Below are 20,934 nucleotides of genomic sequence, written 5' to 3'. Positions count from 1 at the left end.
TAAGTACAACCGTTTCAGAGAGAAGAGCGGCCAATGTGACGATCTGGCTTTAAGTCGATTCGATAACAAATGACGAAAACGGACCGAATTCTCAGGTTTTTACTACATATGAACACTTTTCACACTCTCCCGTGCAACAGGGGCTGCTAGTCCTCATTTCATGCAGAATCTTAAGGTCCTAGCTCATGTCCAAGGCACCAAAGCCAGCTAAAAATTCAATATTGAATACCTAAAACTTGAATTGTACTACTTCTTACTGGCTATTACATCAACTTAGAAGCTTCATCTGTGTTCTACTATGGTGCTTTTAGTGTCTCCGCATACAGCAGCACGCGACATAGCTATGAAATCGATTAGTACAACCGTTTCAGAGAGAAGAGCGGCCAATGTGACGATCTGGCTTTAAGTCGAATCGATAACAAATGACGAAAACTGACGTGTTTCTCAGGTTTTTACTACATTTGAACACTTTTCACATTCTCCCGTGCAAATAAGCTGCTAGTCCTCCCTTTTCATGCAGAATGTTAAGATCCTAGCTCATGTCGAGGGCACCAAAGCCAGCTATAAAGTCTTAATCCATACCTAAAACTTGAATTATACTACTTCTTCCTGGCTATTACATCACCTTAGAAACTTCATCTGTGTTCTACAATGGTGCTTTTAGTGTTTCAGAATACCGCAGCACGCGACAAAGCTTTGCAGACGATAAGTACAACCGTTTCAGAGAGAATAGCGGCCAATGTGACGATGTGGCTTTAAGTCGATTCGATAACAAATGATGAAAAACGGACGGATTTCTAGGTTTTTACTACATATGAACACTTTTCATATTCTCCCGTGCAACTCCGCTGCTAATCCTTCTTTCATGCACAATCTTAAGCTCCTAGCTCATGTCCAAGGCACCAAAGCCAGCTAAAAAGTCAATAATCGATACCTAAAACTTGAATTGTACTATATCTTACTGGTTATTACATCAACTTAGAAGCTTCATCTGTGTTCTACTATGGTGCTTTTACTTACTCCGCATACCGGAGCACGCGACATAGCTTTGCAGACGATAAGTACAACCGTTTCAGAGAGAAGAGCGGCCAATGTGACGATTTGGTTTTACGTCGATTCGATAACAAATGACGAAAACTTACGGATGTCTCAGGTTTTTACTACATTTGAACACTTTTCAAATTCTCCCGTGCAAATAAGCTGCTAGTCCTCCTTTCATGCAGAATGTTAAGGTCCTAGCTCATGTCGAGGGCACCAAAGCCAGCTATAAAGTCTTAATCCATACCTAAAACTTGAATTATACTACTTCTTCCTGGCTATTACATCAACTTAGAAACTTCATCTGTGTTCTACTATGGTGCTTTTAGTGTTTCAGAATACCGCAGCACCTGACATAGCTTTGCAGACGAGAAGTACAACCGTTTCAGAGAGAAGAGCGGCCAATGTGACGATCTGGCTTTAAGTCGATTCGATAACAAATGACGAAAACGGACGGATGTCTCAGGTTTTTACTACATATGAACACTTTTCACATTCTCCCGTGCAACTCGGCTTCTAGTCCTCCTTTCTTGCAGAATTTTAAGGTCCTAGCTCATGTGCAAGGTACCAAAGCCAACTAAAAAGTCAATAATCGATACCTAAAACTTGAATTGTACTACTTCTTACTGGCTATTACATCAACTTAGAAGCTTCATCTGTGTTCTACTATGGTGATTTTAGTGTCTCCGCATACCGCAGCACGCGACATCGCTTTGCAGACGATAAGTTGAACCGTTTCAGAGAGAAGGGCGGCCAATGTGACGATCTGGTTTTAAGTCGATTCGATAACAAATGACGAAAACGGACCGATTCCTCAGGTTTTTACTACATATGAACACTTTTCACATTCTCCCGTGCAACTCGGCTGCTAGTCCTCCTTTCATGCAGAATCTTAAGGTCCTAGCTCATGTCCAAGGCAACAAAGCCAGCTAAAAAGTCAATTTTTCAAAACCTAAAACTTGAATTGTACTACTTCTTACTGGCTATTACATCAACTTAGAAGCTTCATCTGTGTTTCTACTATGGTGCTTTTAGTGTCTCCGCATACCGCAGCACGCGACATAGCTTTGCAGACGATAAAGTACAACCGTTTCAGAGAGAAGAGCGGCTAATGTGACGATCTGGCTATAAATCGATTCGATAACAAATGGCGAAAACGGATGTATTTCTCATGTTTTTACTACATATGAACACTTTTCACATTCTCCCGTGCAACTCGGCTGCTAGTCCTCCTTTCATGCAGAATGTTAAGGTCCTAGCTCATGTCGAGGGCACCAAAGCCAGCTATAAAGTCTTAATCCATACCTAAAACTTGAATTATACTACTTCTTCCTGGCTATTACATCAACTTAGAAGCTTCATCTGTGTTCTACTATGGTGCTTTTAGTGTCTCCTCATACGGCAGCACGCGACATAGCTATGAAATCGATTAGTACAACCGTTTCAGAGAGAAGAGCGCCCAATGTGACGATCTGGCTTTAAGTCGAATCGATAACAAATGACGAAAACTGACGTGTTTCTCAGGTTTTTAATACATTTGAACACTTTTCACATTCTCCCGTGCAAATAAGCTGCTAGTCCCTCCTTTCATGCAGAATGTTAAGGTCCTAGCTCATGTCGAGGGCACCAAAGCCAGCTATAAAGTCTTAATCCATACCTAAAACTTGAATTATACTACTTCTTCCTGGCTATTACATCAACTTAGAAACTACATCTGTGTTCTACTATGGTGCTTTTAGTGTTTCAGAATACCGCAGCACGCGACATAGCTTTGCAGACGATAAGTACAACCGTTTCAGAGAGAATAGCGGCCAATGTGACGATGTGGCTTTAAGTCGATTCGATAACAAATGACGAAAACGGACGGATTTCTAGGTTTTTACTACATATGAACACTTTTCATATTCTCCCGTGCAAATCCGCAGCTAATCCTTCTTTCATGCACAATCTTAAGGTCCTAGCTCATGTCCAACGCACCAAAGCCAGCTAAAAAGACAATAATCGATACCTAAAACTTGAATTGTACTATATCTTACTGGCTATTACATCAACTTAGAAGCTTCATCTGTAATCTACTATGGTGCTTTTACTTACTCCGCATATCGCAGAGCGCGACATAGCTTTGCAGACGAGAAGTACAACCGTTTCAGAGAGAAGGGCGGCCAATGTGACGATCTGGCTTTACGTCGATTCGATAACAAATGACGAAAACGGACGGATGTCTCAGGTTTTTACTACATATGAACACTTTTCACATTCTCCCGTGCAACTCGGCTTCTAGTCCTCCTTTCTTGCAGAATTTTAAGGTCCTAGCTCATGTCCAAGGTACCAAAGCCAGCTAAAAAGTCAATAATCGATACCTAAAACTTGAATTGTACTACTTCTTACTGGCTATTACATCAACTTAGAAGCTTCATCTGTGTTCTACTATGGTGATTTTAGTGTCTCCGCATACCGCAGCACGCGACATAGCTTTGCAGACGATAAGTAGAACCGTTTCAGAGAGAAGGGCGGCCAATGTGACGAACTGGTTTTAAGTCGATTCGATAACAAATGACGAAAACGGACCGATTTCTCAGGTTTTTACTACATATGAATACTTTTGACATTCTCCCGTGCAACTCGGCTGCTAGTCCTCCTTTCATGCAGAATCTTAAGGTTCTAGCTCATGTCCAAGGCAACAAAGCCAGCTAAAAAGTCAATATTCAAAACCTAAAACTTGAATTGTACTACTTCTTACTGGCTATTACATCAACTTAGAAGCTTCATCTGTGTTCTACTATGGTGCTTTTAGTGTCTCCGCATACCGCAGCACGCGACATAGCTTTGCAGACGATAAGTACAACCGTTTCAGAGAGAAGAGCGGCCAATGTGACGATCTGGCTATAAATCGATTCGATAACAAATGGCGAAAACGGACGTATTTCTCATGTTTTTACTACATATGAACACTTTTTACATTCTCCCGTGCAACTCGGCTGCTAGTCCTCCTTTCATGAATAATCTGAAGGTCTTAGCTCATGTCCAAGGCACCAAAGACAGCTAAAAAGTCAATAGTCGATACATAAAACTTGAATTGTACTACTTCTTACTGGCTATTACATCAACTTAGAAGCTTCATCTGTGTTCTACTATGGTTCTTTTACTGTCTCCGCATACCGCAGCACGCAACATAGCTTTGCAGACGAGAAGTACAACCGTTTCAGAGAGAAGAGCGGCCAGTTTGACGATCTGGCTTTAAGTCGATTCGATAACAAATGACGAAAACGGACAAATGTCTCAGGTTTTTACTACATATGAATACTTTTCACATTCTCCCGTGCCACTCGGCTGCTAGTCCTCCTTTAATGCAGAAACCTAAGGTCCTGTCTCATGTCCAAGGCACCAAAGGAAGCTAAAAAGTCAATAATCGATACCTAAAACTTGAATTGGACTACTTCTTACTGAGTATTACATCAACTTAGAAGCTTCATCTGTCTTCTACTATGGTGCTTTTACTGTCTCCGCATTCCGCAGCACGCGACATAGCTTTGCAGACGATAAGTACAACCGTTTCAGAGAGAAGAGCGCCCAATGTGACGATCTGGCTTGAAGTCTATTCGATAACAAATGACGAAAACGGACGGATGTCTCAGGTTTTTACTACATATGAACACTTTTCACATTCTCCCGTGCAACTGCGCTGCTAATCCTCCATTCATGCAGAATCTTAAGGTCCTAGCTCATGTCCAAGGCACCAAAGCCAGCTAAAAAGTCAATAATCGATACCTAAAACTTGAATTGTACTACTTCTTACTGGCTATTACATCAACTTAGGAGCTTCATCTGTGTTCTACTATGGTGCTTTTAGTGTCTCCGCATACCGCAGCACGCGACATAGCTTTGCAGACGATAAGTACAACCGTGTCAGAGAGAAGAGCGGCAAATGTGAGGATCTGGCTATAAATCGATTCGATAACAAATGGCGAAAACGGACGTATTTCTCATGTTTTTACTACATATGAACACTTTTCACATTCTCCCGTGCAACTCGGCTGCTAGTCCTCCTTTCATGCAGAATCTTAAGGTTCTAGCTCATGTCCAAGGCAACAAAGCCAGATAAAAAGTCAATATTCAAAACCTAAAACTTGAATTGTACTACTTCTTACTGGCTATTACATCAACTTAGAAGCTTCATCTGTGTTCTACTATGGTGCTTTTAGTGTCTCCGCATACCGCAGCACACGACATAGCTTTGCAGACGATAAGTACAACCGTTTCAGAGAGAAGAGCGGCCAATGTGACGATCTGGCTATAAATCGATTCGATAACAAATGGCAAAAACGGACGTATTTCTCATGTTTTTACTACATATGAACACTTTTCACATTCTCCCGTGCAACTCGGCTGCTAGTCCTCCTTTAATGCAGAAACCTAAGGTCCTGTCTCATTTCCAAGGCACCAAAGGAAGCTAAAAAGTCAATAATCGATACCTAAAACTTGAATTGGACTACTTCTTACTGAGTATTACATCAACTTAGAAGCTTCATCTGTCTTCTACTATGGTGCTTTTACGGTCTCCGCATACCGCATCACGCGACATAGCTTTGCACACGATACGTACAACCGTTTCAGAGAGAAGAGCGCCCAATGTGACGATCTGGCTTTAAGTCTATTCGATAACAAATGACGAAAACGGACGGATGTCTCAGGTTTTTACTACATATGAACACTTTTCACATTCTCCCGTGCAACTACGCTGCTAATCCTCCATTCATGCAGAATCTTCATGTCCTAGCTCATGTCCAAGGCACCAAAGCCAGCTAAAAAGTCAATAATCAATACCTAAAACTTGAATTGTACTACTTGTTACTGGCTATTACATCAACTTAGAAGCTTCATCTGTGTTCTACTATGGTGATTTTAGTGTCTCCGCATACCGCAGCACGTGACATAGCTTTGCAGACGATTAGTACAACCCTTTCAGAGAGAAGAGCGGCCAATGTGACGATCTGGCTTTAAGTCGATTCGATAACAAATGACGAAAACGGACGGATTTCTCAGGTTAATACTACATATGAACACTTTTCACATTCTCCCGTGCAAATCGGCTGGTAGTCCTCCTTTCATGCAGAATCATAAGGTCCTAGCTCATGTCCAAGGCACCAAAGCCATCTAAAATGTCAATAATCGATACCTAAAACTTGAATTGTACTACTTCTTACTGGCTATTACATCAACTTAGGAGCTTCATCTGTGTTCTACTATGGTGCTTTTAGTGTCTCCGCATACCGCAGCACGCGACATAGCTTTGCAGACGATAAGTACAACCGTGTCAGAGAGAAGAGCGGCAAATGTGAGGATCTGGCTATAAATCGATTCGATAACAAATGGCGAAAACGGACGTATTTCTCATGTTTTTACTACATATGAACACTTTTCACATTCTCCCGTGCAACTCGGCTGCTAGTCCTCCTTTCATGCAGAATCTTAAGGTCCTAGCTCATGTCCAAGGCACCAAAGACAGCTAAAAAGTCAATAATCGATACATAAAACTTGAATTGTACTACTTCTTACTGGCTATTACATCAACTTAGAAGCTTCATCTGTGTTCTACTATGGTGCTTTTAGTATCTCCGCATACCGCAGCACGCGACATAGCTTTGCAGACGATAAGTACAACCGTTTCAGAGAGAAGAGCGGCCAATGTGACGATATGCCTTAAGTCGATTCGATAACAAATGACGAAAATGGACGGATTTCTCAGGTTTTTACTACATATGAACACTTTTCACATACTCGCGTACAACTCGGCTGCTAGTCCTCCTTTCATGCAGAATCTTAAGGTCCTAGGTCATGTCCAAGGCACCAAAGCCATTAAAAAGTCAATAATCGATAACTAAAACTTGAATTGTACTACTTCTTACTGGCTATTACATCAACTTAGAAGCTTCATCTGTGTTCTACTATGGTGATTTTAGTGTTTCGCATACCGCAGCACGCGACATAGCTTTGCAGACGATAAGCACAACCGTTTCAGAGAGAAGAGCGGCCAATGTGACGATCTGGCTTTAAGTCGATTCGATAACAAATGACGAAAGCGGACGGATTTCTCAGGTTTTAACTACATATGAACACATTTCACATTCTCCCGTGCAACTCGGTTGCTAATCCTCTTTTCATGCAGAATCTTAAGTTCCTAACTCATGTCCAAGGCACCAAAGCCAGCTAAAAAGTCAATAATCGATCCTAAAACTTGAATTGTACTACTTCTTACTGGCTATTACATCATCTTAGAGGCTTCATCTGTGTTCTACTATGGCGCTTTTAGTGTCTCCACTAACCGTAGCACGTGACATAGCTTTGCAGACGATAAGTACAACCGTTTCAGAGAGAAGAGCGGCCAATGTGACTATCTGCCTTTACGTCGATTCGATAACAAATGACGAAACGGACGGATTTCTCAGGTTTTTACTACATATGAACACTTTTCACATTCCCCCGTGCAACTCGGCTGCTAGTTCTCCGTTCATGCAGAATTTTAAGGTCCTAGCTCATGTCCAAGGCACCAAAGAATGGTAAAAAGTCAATAATCGATACCTAAGACTTGTATTGTACTACTTCTTACCGGCTATTACATCAACTTAGAAGATTCATCCGTGTTCTACTATGGTGCTTTTAGTGTCTCCGCATACCGCAGCATGTGACATAGCTTTGCAGACGATAAGTACAACCGTTTCAGAGTTAAGAGCGGCCAATGTGACGATCTGGCTTTAAGTCGATTCGATAACAAATGACGAAAACGGACGGATTTCTCAGGTTTTTACTACATATGAACACTTTTCACATTCTCCAGTGCAACTCGGCTGCTAGTCCTCCTTTCATGCAGTATCTTAAGGTCCTAGCTCATGTCCAAGGCACCGAAGCCAGCTAAAAAGTCAATAATCGATACCTAAAACTTGAATTGTAATACTTCTTACTGGCTATTACATCAACTTAGAACCTTCATCTGTGTTCTTCTATGGTGCCTTTAGTGTCTCCACATACCGCAGCACGCGACATAGCTTTGCAGACGATAAGTACAACCGTTTCAGAGAGAAGAGCGGCCAATGTGACGATCTGGCTTTAAGTTGATTCGATAACAAATGACGAAATCGGACGGATTTCCCAGGTTTTCATTACATATGAACACTTTTCACATTCTCCCGTGCAACTTGGCTGCTAGTCCTCCTTTCATGCAGAATCTTAAGGTCCTAGCTCATGTCCAAGGCACCAAAGCCAGCTAAAAAGTCAATAATCGATACCTAAAACTTGAATTGTACTACTTCTTACTGGCTATTACATCAACTTAGGAGCTTCATCTGTGTTCTACTATGGTGCTTTTAGTGTCTCCGCATACCGCAGCACGCGACATAGCTTTGCAGACGATAAGTACAACCCTTTCAGAGAGAAGAGCGGCCAATGTGACGATCTGGCTTTAAGTTGATTCGATAACAAATGGCGAAAACGGACTGATTTCTCAGGTTAATACTACATATGAACACTTTTCACATTCTCCCGTGCAAATCGGCTGCTAGTCCTCCTTTCATGCAGTATCATAAGGTCCTAGCTAATGTCCAAGGGACCAAAGCCAGCTAAAAAGTCAATAATCGATACCTAAAACTTGAATTGTACTACTTCTTACTGGCTATTACATCAACTTAGGAGCTTCATCTGTGTTCTACTATGGTGCTTTTAGTGTCTCCGCATACCGCAGCACGCGACATAGCTTTGCAGACGAAAAGTACAACCGTGTCAGAGAGAAGAGCGGCAAATGTGAGGATCTGGCTATAAATCGATTCGATAACAAATGGCGAAAACGGACGTATTTCTCATGTTTTTACTACATATGAACACTTTTCACATTCTCCCGTGCAACTCGGCTGCTAGTCCTCCTTTCATGCAGAATCTTAAGGTCCTAGCTCATGTCCAAGGCACCAAAGACAGCTAAAAAGTCAATAATCGATACATAAAACTTGAATTGTACTACTTCTTACTGGCTATTACATCAACTTAGAAGCTTCATCTGTGTTCTACTATGGTGCTTTTAGTATCTCCGCATACCGCAGCACGCGACATAGCTTTGCAGACGATAAGTACAACCGTTTCAGAGAGAAGAGCGGCCAATGTGACGATATGCCTTAAGTCGATTCGATAACAAATGACGAAAATGGACGGATTTCTCAGGTTTTTACTACATATGAACACTTTTCACATTCTCGCGTACAACTCGGCTGCTAGTCCTCCTTTCATGCAGAATCTTAAGGTCCTAGGTCATGTCCAAGGCACCAAAGCCAGCTAAAAAGTCAATAATCGATAACTAAAACTTGAATTGTACTACTTCTTACTGGCTATTACATCAACTTAGAAGCTTCATCTGTGTTCTACTATGGTGATTTTAGTGTTTCGCATACCGCAGCACGCGACATAGCTTTGCAGACGATAAGCACAACCGTTTCAGAGAGAAGAGCGGTCAATGTGACGATCTGGCTTTAAGTCGATTCGATAACAAATGACGAAAACGGACGGATTTCTCAGGTTTTAACTACATATGAACACATTTCACATTCTCCCGTGCAACTCGGTTGCTAATCCTCTTTTCATGCAGAATCTTAAGTTCCTAGCTCATGTCCAAGGCACCAAAGCCAGCTAAAAAGTCAATAATCGATCCTAAAACTTGAATTGTACTACTTCTTACTGGCTATTACATCATCTTAGAAGCTTCATCTGTGTTCTACTATGGCGCTTTTAGTGTCTCCACTAACGGCAGCACGTGACATAGCTTTGCAGACGATAAGTACAACCGTTTCAGAGAGAAGAGCGGCCAATGTGACTATCTGCCTTTACGTCGATTCGATAACAAATGACGAAACGGACGGATTTCTCAGGTTTTTACTACATATGAACACTTTTCACATTCTCCCGTGCAACTCGGCTGCTAGTCCTCCGTTCATGCAGAATTTTAAGGTCCTAGCTCATGTCCAAGGCACCAAAGAATGGTAAAAAGTCAATAATCGATACCTAAGACTTGTATTGTACTACTTCTTACCGGCTATTACATCAACTTAGAAGATTCATTCGTGTTCTACTATGGTGCTTTTAGTGTCTCCGCATACCGCAGCATGTGACATAGCTTTGCAGACGATAAGTACAACCGCTTCAGAGTTAAGAGCGGCCAATGTGACGATCTGGCTTTAAGTCGATTCGATAACAAATGACGAAAACGGACGGATTTCTCAGGTTTTTACTACATATGAACACTTTTCACATTCTCCAGTGCAACTCGGCTGCTAGTCCTCCTTTCATGCAGTATCTTAAGGTCCTAGCTCATGTCCAAGGCACCGAAGCCAGCTAAAAAGTCAATAATCGATACCTAAAACTTGAATTGTAATACTTCTTACTGGCTATTACATCAACTTAGAACCTTCATCTGTGTTCTTCTATGGTGCCTTTAGTGTCTCCACATACCGCAGCACGCGACATAGCTTTGCAGACGATAAGTACAACCGTTTCAGAGAGAAGAGCGGCCAATGTGACGATCTGGATTTAAGTTGATTCGATAACAAATGACGAAATCGGACGGATTTCCAAGGTTTTCATTACATATGAACACTTTTCACATTCTCCCGTGCAACTTGGCTGCTAGTCCTCCTTTCATGCAGAATCTTAAGGTCCTAGCTCATGTCCAAGGCACCAAAGCCAGCTAAAAAGTCAATAATCGATACCTAAAACTTGAATTGTACTACTTCTTACTGGCTATTACATCAACTTAGGAGCTTCATCTGTGTTCTACTATGGTGCTTTTAGTGTCTCCGCATACCGCAGCACGCGACATAGCTTTGCAGACGATAAGTACAACCCTTTCAGAGAGAAGAGCGGCCAATGTGACGATCTGGCTTTAAGTCGATTCGATAACAAATGGCGAAAACGGACGGATTTCTCAGGTTAATACTACATATGAACACGTTTCACATTCTCCCGTGCAAATCGGCTGCTAGTCCTCCTTTCATGCAGAATCATAAGGTCCTAGCTCATGTCCAAGGCACCAAAGCCAGCTAAAAAGTCAATAATCGATACCTAAAACTTGAATTGTACTACTTCTTACTGGCTATTACATCAACTTAGGAGCTTCATCTGTGTTCTACTATGGTGCTTTTAGTGTCTCCGCATACCGCAGCACGCGACATAGCTTTGCAGACGAAAAGTACAACCGTGTAAGAGAGAAGAGCGGCAAATGTGAGGATCTGGCTATAAATCGATTCGATAACAAATGGCGAAAACGGACGTATTTCTCATGTTTTTACTACATATGAACACTTTTCACATTCTCCCGTGCAACTCGGCTGCTAGTCCTCCTTTCATGCAGAATCATAAGGTCCTAGCTCATGTCCAAGGCACCAAAGACAGCTAAAAAGTCAATAATCGATACATAAAACTTGAATTGTACTACTTCTTACTGGCTATTACATTAACTTAGAAGCTTCATCTGTGTTCTACTATGGTGCTTTTAGTATCTCCGCATACCGCAGCACGCGACATAGCTTTGCAGACGATAAGTACAACCGTTTCAGAGAGAAGAGCGGCCAATGTGACGATATGCCTTAAGTCGATTCGATAACAAATGACGAAAACGGACGGATTTCTCAGGCTTTAACTACATATGAACACATTTCACATTCTCCCGTGCAACTCGGTTGCTAATCCTCCTTTCATGCAGAATCTTAAGTTCCTAGCTCATGTCCAAGGCACCAAAGCCAGCTAAAAAGTCAATAATCGATCCTAAAACTTGAATTGTACTACTTCTTACTGGCTATTACATCATCTTAGAAGCTTCATCTGTGTTCTACTATGGCGCTTTTAGTGTCTCCACTAACCGCAGCACGTGACATAGCTTTGCAGACGATAAGTACAACCGTTTCAGAGAGAAGAGCGGCCAATGTGACGATCTGGCTTTAAGTTGATTCGATAACAAATGACGAAATCGGACGGATTTCCCAGGTTTTCATTACATATGAACACTTTTCACATTCTCCCGTGCAACTTGGCTGCTAGTCCTCCTTTCATGCAGAATCTTAAGGTCCTAGCTCATGTCCAAGGCACCAAAGCCAGCTAAAAAGTCAATAATCGATACCTAAAACTTGAATTGTACTACTTCTTACTGGCTATTACATCAACTTAGAAGCTTCATCTGTGTTCTACTATGGTGCTTTTAGTGTCTCCGCATACCGCAGCACGCGACATAGCTTTGCAGACGATAAGTACAACCCTTTCAGAGAGAAGAGCGGCCAATGTGACGATCTGGCTTTAAGTTGACTCGATAACAAATGGCGAAAACGGACGGATTTCTCAGGTTAATACTACATATGAACACTTTTCACATTCTCCCGTGCAAATCGGCTGCTAGTCCTCCTTTCATGCAGAATCATAAGGTCCTAGCTAATGTCCAAGGGACCAAAGCCAGCTAAAAAGTCAATAATCGATACCTAAAACTTGAATTGTACTACTTCTTACTGGCTATTACATCAACTTAGGAGCTTCATCTGTGTTCTACTATGGTGCTTTTAGTGTCTCCGCATACCGCAGCACGCGACATAGCTTTGCAGACGAAAAGTACAACCGTGTCAGAGAGAAGAGCGGCAAATGTGAGGATCTGGCTATAAATCGATTCGATAACAAATGGCGAAAACGGACGTATTTCTCATGTTTTTACTACATATGAACACTTTTCACATTCTCCCGTGCAACTCGGCTGCTAGTCCTCCTTTCATGCAGAATCTTAAGGTCCTAGCTCATGTCCAAGGCACCAAAGACAGCTAAAAAGTCAATAATCGATACATAAAACTTGAATTGTACTACTTCTTACTGGCTATTACATCAACTTAGAAGCTTCATCTGTGTTCTACTATGGTGCTTTTAGTATCTCCGCATACCGCAGCACGCGACATAGCTTTGCAGACGATAAGTACAACCGTTTCAGAGAGAAGAGCGGCCAATGTGACGATATGCCTTAAGTCGATTCGATAACAAATGACGAAAATGGACGGATTTCTCAGGTTTTTACTACATATGAACACTTTTCACATTCTCGCGTACAACTCGGCTGCTAGTCCTCCTTTCATGCAGAATCTTAAGGTCCTAGGTCATGTCCAAGGCACCAAAGCCAGCTAAAAAGTCAATAATCGATAACTAAAACTTGAATTGTACTACTTCTTACTGGCTATTACATCAACTTAGAAGCTTCATCTGTGTTCTACTATGGTGATTTTAGTGTTTCGCATACCGCAGCACGCGACATAGCTTTGCAGACGATAAGCACAACCGTTTCAGAGAGAAGAGCGGCCAATGTGACGATCTGGCTTTAAGTCGATTCGATAACAAATGACGAAAACGGACGGATTTCTCAGGTTTTAACTACATATGAACACATTTCACATTCTCCCGTGCAACTCGGTTGCTAATCCTCTTTTCATGCAGAATCTTAAGTTCCTAGCTCATGTCCAAGGCACCAAAGCCAGCTAAAAAGTCAATAATCGATCCTAAAACTTGAATTGTACTACTTCTTACTGGCTATTACATCATCTTAGAAGCTTCATCTGTGTTCTACTATGGCGCTTTTAGTGTCTCCACTAACGGCAGCACGTGACATAGCTTTGCAGACGATAAGTACAACCGTTTCAGAGAGAAGAGCGGCCAATGTGACTATCTGCCTTTACGTCGATTCGATAACAAATGACGAAACGGACGGATTTCTCAGGTTTTTACTACATATGAACACTTTTCACATTCTCCCGTGCAACTCGGCTGCTAGTCCTCCGTTCATGCAGAATTTTAAGGTCCTAGCTCATGTCCAAGGCACCAAAGAATGGTAAAAAGTCAATAATCGATACCTAAGACTTGTATTGTACTACTTCTTACCGGCTATTACATCAACTTAGAAGATACATTCGTGTTCTACTATGGTGCTTTTAGTGTCTCCGCATACCGCAGCATGTGACATAGCTTTGCAGACGATAAGTACAACCGCTTCAGAGTTAAGAGCGGCCAATGTGACGATCTGGCTTTAAGTCGATTCGATAACAAATGACGAAAACGGACGGATTTCTCAGGTTTTTACTACATATGAACACTTTTCACATTCTCCAGTGCAACTCGGCTGCTAGTCCTCCTTTCATGCAGTATCTTAAGGTCCTAGCTCATGTCCAAGGCACCGAAGCCAGCTAAAAAGTCAATAATCGATACCTAAAACTTGAATTGTAATACTTCTTACTGGCTATTACATCAACTTAGAACCTTCATCTGTGTTCTTCTATGGTGCCTTTAGTGTCTCCACATACCGCAGCACGCGACATAGCTTTGCAGACGATAAGTACAACCGTTTCAGAGAGAAGAGCGGCCAATGTGACGATCTGGATTTAAGTTGATTCGATAACAAATGACGAAATCGGACGGATTTCCCAGGTTTTCATTACATATGAACACTTTTCACATTCTCCCGTGCAACTTGGCTGCTAGTCCTCCTTTCATGCAGAATCTTAAGGTCCTAGCTCATGTCCAAGGCACCAAAGCCAGCTAAAAAGTCAATAATCGATACCTAAAACTTGAATTGTACTACTTCTTACTGGCTATTACATCAACTTAGGAGCTTCATCTGTGTTCTACTATGGTGCTTTTAGTGTCTCCGCATACCGCAGCACGCGACATAGCTTTGCAGACGAAAAGTACAACCGTGTCAGAGAGAAGAGCGGCAAATGTGAGGATCTGGCTATAAATCGATTCGATAACAAATGGCGAAAACTGACGTATTTCTCATGTTTTTACTACATATGAACACTTTTCACATTCTCCCGTGCAACTCGGCTGCTAGTCCTCCTTTCATGCAGAATCATAAGGTCCTAGCTCATGTCCAAGGCACCAAAGACAGCTAAAAAGTCAATAATCGATACATAAAACTTGAATTGTACTACTTCTTACTGGCTATTACATCAACTTAGAAGCTTCATCTGTGTTCTACTATGGTGCTTTTAGTATCTCCGCATACCGCAGCACGCGACATAGCTTTGCAGACGATAAGTACAACCGTTTCAGAGAGAAGAGCGGCCAATGTGACGATATGCCTTAAGTCGATTCGATAACAAATGACGAAAACGGACGGATTTCTCAGGCTTTAACTACATATGAACACTTTTCACATTCTCCCGTGCAACTCGGTTGCTAATCCTCCTTTCATGCAGAATCTTAAGTTCCTAGCTCATGTCCAAGGCACCAAAGCCAGCTAAAAAGTCAATAATCGATCCTAAAACTTGAATTGTACTACTTCTTACTGGCTATTACATCATCTTAGAAGCTTCATCTGTGTTCTACTATGGCGCTTTTAGTGTCTCCACTAACCGCAGCACGTGACATAGCTTTGCAGACGATAAGTACAACCGTTTCAGAGAGAAGAGCGGCCAATGTGTCTATCTGCCTTTACGTCGATTCGATAACAAATGACGAAACGGACGGATTTCTCAGGTTTTTACTACATATGAACACTTTTCACATTCTCCCGTGCAACTCGGCTGCTAGTCCTCCGTTCATGCAGAATTTTAAGGTCCTAGCTCATGTCCAAGGCACCAAAGAATGGTAAAAAATCAATAATCGATACCTAAGACTTGTATTGTACTACTTCTTACCGGCTATTACATCAACTTAAAAGATTCATCCGTGTTCTACTATGGTGCTTTTAGTGTCTCCGCATACCGCAGCACGTGACATAGCTTTGCAGACGATAAGTACAACCGTTTCAGAGTTAAGAGCGGCCAATGTGACTATCTGGCTTTAAGTTGATTCGATAACAAATGGCGAAAACGGACGGATTTCTCAGGTTAATACTACATATGAACACTTTTCACATTCTCCCGTGCAAATCGGCTGCTAGTCCTCCTTTCATGCAGAATCATAAGGTCCTAGCTAATGTCCAAGGGACCAAAGCCAGCTAAAAAGTCAATAATCGATACCTAAAACTTGAATTGTACTACTTCTTACTGGCTATTACATCAACTTAGGAGCTTCATCTGTGTTCTACTATGGTGCTTTTAGTGTCTCCGCATACCGCAGCACGCGACATAGCTTTGCAGACGAAAAGTACAACCGTGTCAGAGAGAAGAGCGGCAAATGTGAGGATCTGGCTATAAATCGATTCGATAACAAATGGCGAAAACGGACGTATTTCTCATGTTTTTACTACATATGAACACTTTTCACATTCTCCCGTGCAACTCGGCTGCTAGTCCTCCTTTCATGCAGAAACTTAAGGTCCTAGCTCATGTCCAAGGCACCAAAGACAGCTAAAAAGTCAATAATCGATACATAAAACTTGAATTGTACTACTTCTTACTGGCTATTACATCAACTTAGAAGCTTCATCTGTGTTCTACTATGGTGCTTTTAGTATCTCCGCATACCGCAGCACGCGACACAGCTTTGCAGACGATAAGTACAACCGTTTCAGAGAGAAGAGCGGCCAATGTGACGATATGCCTTAAGTCGATTCGATAACAAATGACGAAAATGGACGGATTTCTCCGGTTTTTACTACATATGAACACTTTTCACATTCTCGCGTACAACTCGGCTGCTAGTCCTCCTTTCATGCAGAATCTTAAGGTCCTAGGTCATGTCCAAGGCACCAAAGCCAGCTAAAAAGTCAATAATCGATAACTAAAACTTGAATTGTACTACTTCTTACTGGCTATTACATCAACTTAGAAGCTTCATCTGTGTTCTACTATGGTGATTTTAGTGTTTCGCATACCGCAGCACGCGACATAGCTTTGCAGACGATAAGCACAACCGTTTCAGAGAGAAGAGCGGCCAATGTGACGATCAGGCTTTAAGTCGATTCGATAACAAATGACGAAAACGGACGGATTTCTCAGGTTTTAACTACATATGAACACATTTCACATTCTCCCGTGCAACTCGGTTGCTAATCCTCTTTTCATGCAAAATCTTAAGTTCCTAGCTCATGTCCAAGGCACCAAAGCCAGCTAAAAAGTCAATAATCGATCCTAAAACTTGAATTGTACTACTTCTTACTGGCTATTACATCATCTTAGAAGCTTCATCTGTGTTCTACTATGGCGCTTTTAGTGTCTCCACTAACGGCAGCACGTGACATAGCTTTGCAGACGATAAGTAGAACCGTTTCAGAGAGAAGAGCGGCCAATGTGACTATCTGCCTTTACGTCGATTCGATAACAAATGACGAAACGGACGGATTTCTCAGGTTTTTACTACATATGAACACTTTTCACATTCTCCCGTGCAACTCGGCTGCTAGTCCTCCGTTCATGCAGAATTTTAAGGTCCTAGCTCATGTCCAAGGCACCAAAGAATGGTAAAAAGTCAATAATCGATACCTAAGACTTGTATTGTACTACTTCTTACCGGCTATTACATCAACTTAGAAGATTCATTCGTGTTCTACTATGGTGCTTTTAGTGTCTCCGCATACCGCAGCATGTGACATAGCTTTGCAGACGATAAGTACAACCGCTTCAGAGTTAAGAGCGGCCAATGTGACGATCTGGCTTTAAGTCGATTCGATAACAAATGACGAAAACGGACGGATTTCTCAGGTTTTTACTACATATGAACACTTTTCACATTCTCCAGTGCAACTCGGCTGCTAGTCCTCCTTTCATGCAGTATCTTAAGGTCCTAGCTCATGTCCAAGGCACCGAAGCCAGCTAAAAAGTCAATAATCGATACCTAAAACTTGAATTGTAATACTTCTTACTGGCTATTACATCAACTTAGAACCTTCATCTGTGTTCTTCTATGGTGCCTTTAGTGTTTCCACATACCGCAGCACGCGACATAGCTTTGCAGACGATAAGTACAACCGTTTCAGAGAGAAGAGCGGCCAATGTGACGATCTGGCTTTAAGTTGATTCGATAACAAATGACGAAATCGGACGGATTTCCCAGTTTTTCATTACATATGAACACTTTTCACATTCTCCCGTGCAACTTGGCTGCTAGTCCTCCTTTCATGCAGAATCTTAAGGTCCTAGCTCATGTCCAAGGCACCAAAGCCAGCTAAAAAGTCAATAATCGATACCTAAAACTTGAATTGTACTACTTCTTACTGGCTATTACATCAACTTAGGAGCTTCATCTGTGTTCTACTATGGTGCTTTTAGTGTCTCCGCATACCGCAGCACGCGACATAGCTTTGCAGACGATAAGTACAACCCTTTCAGAGAGAAGAGCGGCCAATGTGACGATCTGGCTTTAAGTCGATTCGATAACAAATGGCGAAAACGGACGGATTTCTCAGGTTAATACTACATATGAACACTTTTCACATTCTCCCGTGCAAATCGGCTGCTAGTCCTCCTTTCATGCAGAATCATAAGGTCCTAGCTCATGTCCAAGGCACCAAAGCCAGCTAAAAAGTCAATAATCGATACCTAAAACTTGAATTGTACTACTTCTTACTGGCTATTACATCAACTTAGGAGCTTCATCTGTGTTCTACTATGGTGCTTTTAGTGTCTCCGCATACCGCAGCACGCGACATAGCTTTGCAGACGAAAAGTACAACCGTGTCAGAGAGAAGAGCGGCAAATGTGAGGATCTGGCTATAAATCGATTCGATAACAAATGGCGAAAACGGACGTATTTCTCATGTTTTTACTACATATGAACACTTTTCACATTCTCCCGTGCAACTCGGCTGGTAGTCCTCCTTTCATGCAGAATCATAAGGTCCTAGCTCATGTCCAAGGCACCAAAGACAGCTAAAAAGTCAATAATCGATACATAAAACTTGAATTGTACTACTTCTTACTGGCTATTACATCAACTTAGGAGCTTCATCTGTGTTCTACTATGGTGCTTTTAGTGTCTCCGCATACCGCAGCACGCGACATAGCTTTGCAGACGATAAGTACAACCCTTTCAGAGAGAAGAGCGGCCAATGTGACGATCTGGCTTTAAGTCGATTCGATAACAAATGACGAAAACGGGCGGATTTCTCAGGCTTTAACTACATATGAACACATTTCACATTCTCCCGTGCAACTCGGTTGCTAATCCTCCTTTCATGCAGAATCTTTAAGTTCCTAGCTCATGTCCAAGGCACCAAAGCCAGCTAAAAAGTCAATAATCGATCCTAAAACTTGAATTGTACTACTTCTTACTGGCTATTACATCATCTTAGAAGCTTCATCTGTGTTCTACTATGGCGCTTTTAGTGTCTCCACTAACCGCAGCACGTGACATAGCTTTGCAGACGATAAGTACAACCGTTTCAGAGAGAAGAGCGGCCAATGTGACTATCTGCCTTTACGTCGATTCGATAACAAATGACGAAACGGACGGATTTCTCAGGTTTTTACTACATATGAACACTTTTCACATTCTCCCGTGCAACTCGGCTGCTAGTCCTCCGTTCATGCAGAATTTTAAGGTCCTAGCTCATGTCCAAGGCACCAAAGAATGGTAAAAAGTCAATAATCGATACCTAAGACTTGTATTGTACTACTTCTTACCGGCTATTACATCAACTTAAAAGATTCATCCGTGTTCTACTATGGTGCTTTTAGTGTCTCCGCATACCGCAGCACGTGACATAGCTTTGCAGACGATAAGTACAACCGTTTCAGAGTTAAGAGCGGCCAATGTGACTATCTGGCTTTAAGTTGATTCGATAACAAATGACGAAATCTTACGGAATTCCCAGGTTTTCATTACATATGAACACTTTTCACATTCTCCCGTGCAACTTGGCTGCTAGTCCTCCTTTCATGCAGAATCTTAAGGTCCTAGCTCATGTCCAAGGCACCAAAGCCAGCTAAAAATTAAATAATCGATACCTAAAACTTGAATTGTACTACTTCTTACTGGCTATTACATCAACTTAGAAGCTTCATCTGTGTTCTACTATGGTGCTTTTAGTGTCTCCGCATACCGCAGCACGCGACATAGATTTGCAGACGATAAGTACAACCGTTTCAGAGAGAAAAGCGGCCAATGTGACGATCTGGCTTTAAGTCGATTCGATAACAAATGACGAAAACGGACGGATTTCTCAGGTTTATACTTCATATGAACACATTTCACATTCTCCCATGCAACTCGGCTGCTAATCCTCCTTTCATGCAGAATCTTAAGGTCCTAGCTCATGTCCAAGGCACCAAAGCCAGCTAAAAAGTCAATAATCGATACCTAAAACTTGAATTGTACTACTTATTACTGGCTATTACATCAACTTAGGAGCTTCATCTGTGTTCTACTATGGTGCTTTTAGTGTCTCCGCATACCGCAGCACGCGACATAGCTTTGCAGACGATAAGTACAACCCTTTCAGAGAGAAGAGCGGCCAATGTGACGATCTGGCTTTAAGTCGATTCGATAACAAATGGCGAAAACGGACGGATTTCTCTGGTTAATACTACATATGAACACTTTTCACATTCTCCCGTGCAAATCGGCTGCTAGTCCTCCTTTCATGCAGAATCATAAGGTCCTAGCTCATGTCCAAGGCACCAAAGCCAGCTAAAAAGTCAATAATCGATACCTAAAACTTGAATTGTACTACTTCTTACTGGCTATTACATCAACTTAGGAGCTTCATCTGTGTTCTACTATGGTGCTTTTAGTGTCTCCGCATACCGCAGCACGCGACATAGCTTTGCAGACGAAAAGTACAACCGTGTCAGAGAGAAGAGCGGCAAATGTGAGGATCTGGCTATAAATCGATTCGATAACAAATGGCGAAAACGGACGTATTTCTCATGTTTTCACTACATATGAACACTTTTCACATTCTCCCGTGCAACTCGGCTGCTAGTCCTCCTTTCATGCAGAATCTTAAGGTCCTAGCTCATG

Source organism: Schistocerca gregaria, chromosome 11, assembly GCF_023897955.1.
Source record: "Schistocerca gregaria isolate iqSchGreg1 chromosome 11, iqSchGreg1.2, whole genome shotgun sequence".
NCBI classification, from domain to species: domain Eukaryota; kingdom Metazoa; phylum Arthropoda; class Insecta; order Orthoptera; family Acrididae; genus Schistocerca; species Schistocerca gregaria.
The sequence above is the reverse complement of the archived record's forward strand: the minus strand, read 5'-3'. Positions refer to the sequence as shown.